Genomic DNA, 6053 nt, shown 5'->3' on the forward strand with positions numbered 1-6053 from the left:
AGTCCTGGAGAAAGGGCTGGGGCAGGGCTGGAGGACCCAGGCTTTTGCAGGCCCAGCTGAGCCTGCCTCCCCAGGCAGCCCCCAGGCCCCCTGGCTAATCAGCTAATTGGATAATTAGCTCCAACAACCCTGGCTCTGGGGAAGGCGGCCAAGGACCCAAGGCTAGAGGTGCTCTGGGCCAGGCCTGGTGGAAGCAAAGATGGAAGCTGTCGTCCTCATCAGGAGGACGACAGCATCTGCCCTGTTGCTCTCTTCCTGCTCTGGGGGAAGTCCTGGCCTCCAGCCCTCCCCTCTTCTCTGGCTTTGGGTGGGCTGGGCAAGGCGTAGAGGAAGGACAGAGCCGGCTTGGTGGGCCACGTGCCCAGAGACTCTGGCACCAAGGGTAGGGCAGGGCCCATTGCTGCTCTGGAGGCCCCTCCCCCAAGTCCCTATGAATCTTGTTAGAAGGGCTGCCAATCTTCTGGAGCCCCAGTTCTCACAATGAAATACCCAACCACCCCCAGCCCTCCTGCTGGATGCCCCTGGACCCCACTTTGCACAGGCATCTGTACACACACACACACACACACACACACACACACACACACACACACACACATTCCATCCCCTTTTCAAGCCTGTCCTCAAGAGGCTGGGAATAACTTGCAGAGTCCAGGGCCTTTGGGGCACAGGGAGGACCCTCCTCACGAGCAGGGCGGAGGCAGCTTTTATAGTGTGGGCCTTCTTTTTGCACGTTTTATAAAAACATTACCTTGTGAGCCCAGGGCCTTGGAGGCTTCCTCAGTCCGGGGAAATCTGCCTCGGCCCAGAGCCACAGGCCACCTCTTTCAGCTCCTGCTCCCTCACTGCTCTGAGGCCTGAGTCCAGAGAAAGTTGGTGGATGGAAGTTTTGTATGTGTGGTTTGAGGTTTTGTTTTTTTCCTTTTTCCTTTCCCTCCCTTGAAAAAAAAAAAGCCAAAAACTTTGTCAAACTTCAAACTTCGGAGCTCCCTAGTGGCAAGGAGGGGAGGGGAGGAGAACTTCAGCCCCCTCCAGCTTCCCACCCCCTTTCCCCAGAGTCACGTCTGACCCGTCTGGTTTCCAGGAGCAACCAGACATGATGTAACACCCAGATGAACTTGAACTTGGGGGTGTTGAGAAGAAAAACAATGGCTCCGAGCGGGGGCTGGAGCCAGCCCCCTCTGCTCTGTGCCAGGGAGCCCGAGAGAGCCCCGCTGGCAGAGGGCGGGAGGGGGTGCCAGAGGAAGGGACCTCGGGCAGGCCTCCCCTCCCAGCTCCGGGCTGGCACCGGGCGGCAGGGCTCCACTGCCCCCCGCCCTCCCTCCCTCCTGCTGCCGGCTGGCTGCCTGCAGCTCTGTTCCCCTGCTTGCTCTCACTCTCGGGTGCCATGGCCATGAGCCCTCCCAGCTCACTTGGTTTCCGCCTCCATGTGCTTTTCCTTCTGCACTTTCTCTGCTCACTTTGCTTGGACACTGGGGCCAAGTCAGAGTTTGAAGCAAGTTTGGGAAGCGGTTTTTCTCCCTGTCGTTCCCACAAGGGGCCTGGGCCCTGGGCCCGGCACAGGCAGGTGTGTCCAGGGGTGGTGGGGGGACCAGAACTGGACAAGCCTAGCCGGGAGCCTTCGGGCCCGGGGGCAGGCAGGCGGCTGCAGCGGGTGGGCGCCAGGGGTACAGTGGGGGGTGGTTTCCACAGTAACCAGTGACTTTAGCTGATCTCTGGAGCACCAGATGGAGAGAGAACAATAGAATGAGGGAAGAAAAGAAAATTTTAGCAATTTTGTCATTCCCTGGGCAGCGCTTTTTACTTAGTTTTAATCAATTTTGGACCTGGCTCAGGAAGCAGGGAGGGGTAAGCATAAAAGCCATTCGGTGCCTGGCAGCAGATCCCCATTCCTGGGACTGGTCAGGAGGTGGCAGGGACCCCACTGGAGCTACCTTTCTCCCTAACTCCAGGCCTGGAATTGGAGTCTTCCTCCTCTGAGAAGTCTCCCTAGTCTGAGCACTGCTGGTTGTCCCCCTGCCATGCAGCTCAGAAGACCCCAGAGGGGCCAGCCTCCGGCCTTGGCCTGGCCAGCCAGGGGCAGAGGGGCCAAGTAGCCCCTCCCTGGTCATCCACAGGCCTTCATTTCCCTCAAGAGGAGGAGGGGCAGGTTCACAACCAGGGCAGAAGTAGAGGGTTCCTGTGTAGCCTCTCCTTGGGAAGGGGGTCCCAGAGGGCACCAAGTCAGGGAAGGAGGCTCACCCAGGCAGCTCCCCACCTCCGCGATCCAGGAACAGGAGCTGGCTGCTTCCCCTCCCCCTCCATACTGGGCATACCTCGGGCCTGGGTTCCTGCCATGCCTCGCCAGGCCCCCGTGAGCCTCAGTTTTGCCTTTCGTCCGTTGATGGGGTCGGACTCTGGGCGGGTCTCTGTGCATGTTGTCCAGCACATGGCAGGAAGTTTAGCATCTCTGCCCACCCAGTAAACACAGCATCACCCCAGTTACTGCGACAACCCCAAACCCCCATGTTCTCAAATGCCCTCCAGCTGCAGCATCCAGTGGAGCTAGCCACTGGCCACGTGTGGCTGTTTAAATTAAATAACGAGAAAAATTTGGTCCTTCAGTCATACTAGCCCCATTTAAAGTACTTAGAAGCCATGCTTGGCTAGCGGCTACTGCACTGCACAGCACAAATAGAGAACATTTCCATTGTCACAGAAACTTCTAGGTGATCTCTGAGGCTTTTTCTAACTGTAAAATTGAATATCTCTATCTCACAGTGGACAACGGTCTGCGGTCCCAAACCAGAGCCTGAACGGCAGGTCCGGCTTGCAGGCATAAACTGTGTGACCAAAACAAATGTTTCAAATATTGGAAATTTTCACGTGAAATTCTGTCTGGACTTTTGGCTTCTTTTGAGAAGTTGGCTGATGTAGCCGCCCCAGGCCCTCACAGTGATGTGGCAGCCTTGGCCCTAGGCAGGGTGTGGGCGTTCTGGCCACCACAGAACTTGTCTCCCTGTGAGCACGCCACACGTAGCAGTTAGGAGCATTGACTCTGAACTGCCCCCTGCATTTGAGTCTCGGCTCAGTCACGGGCTGTGTGGCCTCAGGCAAGCCAGCCACCCTCTCTTCACCTGCTTGTGTGGAGGCTGGAGTGCGAGTAGAATGAGCCAGGTCCTGGTGGGTGCTCTGTGGTTCGCTCTGCTTGGCCCCTGCAAATCCGAGTCTGTGACCCAGAGCCTGGGAGAGGCCCCAGGATGCATTTTCAGGGACCCCCATTTTGCCCCAACGGTACCACCAGGCATACCACTGCACTGTAGACCATAGATGAAGAGCCCCCAGCCCTGCTCCTTGGCCACTGAGGTGGGCCAGAGCATTTGGTGAAGGACATTGCCAGATGTGGTGGGTAAGGTGAGTGAGGGTGTCTATCCTGGGTAGGTTTTGTGCTGAGTGGCCACCGAGGCCCTTTTGTGGGAAGGCAGCGCCCCCTGCTGGCACCCCAGGGAAGTGACACTTGCCCCATGGAGCTGCAGGTCCTTCCCCAGGGCTATTGCTCTGAAGGTAGAGGATCAAGGGGGTGGGTGTCTACCCGCTCCTCCCCTGGGCCTGGCACAGCTAGAGACCGAAGCCATGTGGTGTCTCCCTCTCCCCAGCCTTTCAGTCTGTGGGACCTTGGCTGGGGTGTATAGATGGGAATTTCTGCTTTTAATCCAAAGAGACAGAAAAAAACTCAGTGAGAAGCTGGGCCACCTCCGCTCCACTCCCAAAACCTCTTGAGGGACAAAAGCTTCAGCCTGGCATCCTCCCACCCTCCAGGACCCACACAAAAACCTAAACAATTGGAAACATGGCCAGATCCCAGGTCTGTGCCTGTGCCAGCGCCAGCCACGGGGGTCCCACCTGCTGGGCATGGTGCCCACGGGAAGGCCAGCTGGACCCTGGCACTGGGGGCAGGGTCTCTTGGGAGGCAGGATTCCCATAGGAAGGACAGACAGAAGGGGGATGTACCTCTCCGTGTGGTGTTGGTGTCCTTGGCTCTACTGGAGCTGGGGCCACGTAGGAGTGAAAAGGGACCTGCCCCTGCTGTTCTCAATATCACCTCTTTTTTGTCCCACTTCAGTCCTGGTTCCTCTGATAAGATCGACAAAAGAAATGACAAAATGAAAAGAAGAGGTTCCTCAGACGGGGGGAGAAGAAATTTTGAGACGTGGAAAAAAAAATCCCCCAGCCCAGCCCAGCCCAGCCCAGCCCCACCGAAAAGCAAAAATTAGACGTCGTCAGCCACTCAGCCCTTCTCTCCTCCAGCCCAGGGACCCCTGCAGGCCCCCCGAAGCAACCCAGTTCTCGGAGAGCCCTCAGAAGAGGTCTCAGCGGAGCTGTGCACCAGCAGTCAAGCAGAAAGAAACATGCAAAACGGACTCTGCCAAGCAGAGGACAGAAAGAAAGGATGCAGCAGAACTGCCTTCCTCCCCCATCCCGTCCCGGCCTTCTGGGGAAGGAACGAAATCCCCAAACAAAGCAACCAGCACCGTTCCGAAGGGGCCTGTCCCCCACGCTCGCCCTTCCTGGGGGAACCCCACCTTCAACTGGGGCCAGAGCTTCACTAGGGAGCTCAGAGGATCAGCTTGTAAAGATGAGGGGTGCAGATCCAGAGGGCGCTCCCCTCCAGACCCTGCCTTGGCCCTCCCTGACCGCCATCGCCTCTGGCTTCTTCCCCCAACTGCTCCAGACCAGGAGAGGCAGGGTGGCCTTTGCGTCCCCCTGGCTAGAAGCCCCCGGGTGGGCAGGGGGTGTCCCCTGGAGCTAGTTTTGTGCTCTCGGAATGGAGGGTGTTTTGCCACCCCATCCTGAGCCGCAGGGGTAGTTCCCAGGGCCCCAGACCCCTCTGTACAGTCCATAGGAAAAAGAATACTCTCGAAGGTCCCGTCCCAGCCTGGGACAGGCCCTCTCTTCCCTCTCTCCGCAGGCAGGCAGGCTGGGAAGGTCGCCCTCCTGCCATGACCCGAGTGAGGGGAGATGTGCCCCAGGTCGCCCCCACACCCCAGCCCGCATGCAGGTGCCCTCTCACCACCCCATCGGTCCCTGCCCCTGCCCCTCATGCAGACAGCCCTGCTGTGGCCGGGCCGGAGAGTGGAGCAGAAAGGGGACCCTGGATCGGAGCGAGGAGATCGGGCGGCCGCCGCTGCCCCCTGCTAAGCAGCCACCTGCGCTAGGTAGGCGTCCTGCTCGCCCACTTTCAGTTCCTTTGGAGGGTGTTGGGTGTCGTCCTTTTTCAAAAGTGTTTTGGAGCTTTCTCTGCCCCCCCCCCCACATTGCCCCCTTGGCCACTTCTCTCTGGATTTCAGCTGTAATGTCTTTACTCTTTATTTCGGGGTGGGGCATTCATTGTTTGGGTCTTTTGCTGTTGCAATTGGGAACTCCTCCTCCATTTGAGCAACTTGGGAACAATTTGGTAACATATCACAGGAAGTAGCTCCCCCTCACTGCAGCCCCCTCTTCCCTCAAGGGAAGGTAGGGGGCCTCTTCAGAGGGTCTTCAGAAGCCCCCCTGCGAGGGAGGGAGCACGAGAATGCCCAGCCCGGCTCCAGGGTGTGACTTGGCCCCTCTGGCTTGTCTTTCTGTGCCTTACTCCTTCCTGCCTGCATCTCCCCTCCTAGACCCCTTTCTAAGTCCTTGTGCCTCTCTCTTTCTCTCTCTTAACTGTATGAAAACACAAAGCACAGGTCAGGATCCTCCGAAAGTCAATCAACCCAACATTGCACCGCAGGGGTGGGTTATGGGCTTTATTTATTGTGAATCTAGTGTGTGAGGCTGGGGCCCAGTAGGCGCGGGGAAGAAAGGAGGGGAGGGAGCTGTCTGGGGAGGAGGGGTGGGCCTTCACCTGGGGCAGAGGGGGCCAGCAGGTGGTGCCTCCGCCCCAGTCGGAAGCCACAAGGTTGCTGGCCCCAGGAGTAGCTTTTGTTGGATGTTGAGAGAAGGCCCTCCCCCATCCGCGTGCGGCCCTCGGGGAGCACGGGGACTGAGAAGCAGGGGACTGGGGACCCCGCGGGAGCCTGCCGGGCGTGGGGTGT

At 58.5% G+C, this 6053-nt stretch overlaps 1 protein-coding gene across 1 annotated transcript in view; it reads left to right on the forward strand.

Annotated features, from left to right (window-relative positions):
* NFIX (nuclear factor I X) overlaps window positions 1-6043 on the forward strand; it is a 64486-nt gene extending 58443 nt beyond the window's left edge. The window contains exon 9 of the mRNA XM_006918744.3: window positions 4103-6043. The gene's annotated coding sequence lies outside the window, so the exon portion shown is untranslated. The remainder of the gene's footprint in view (window positions 1-4102) is intronic.
* Window positions 6044-6053: the final 10 nt, after the last annotated feature.

The sequence above is a fragment of the Pteropus alecto genome, unplaced genomic scaffold (genome assembly GCF_000325575.1).
Source record: "Pteropus alecto unplaced genomic scaffold, ASM32557v1 scaffold388, whole genome shotgun sequence".
In the NCBI taxonomy this organism is placed as follows: Eukaryota; Metazoa; Chordata; class Mammalia; order Chiroptera; family Pteropodidae; genus Pteropus; species Pteropus alecto.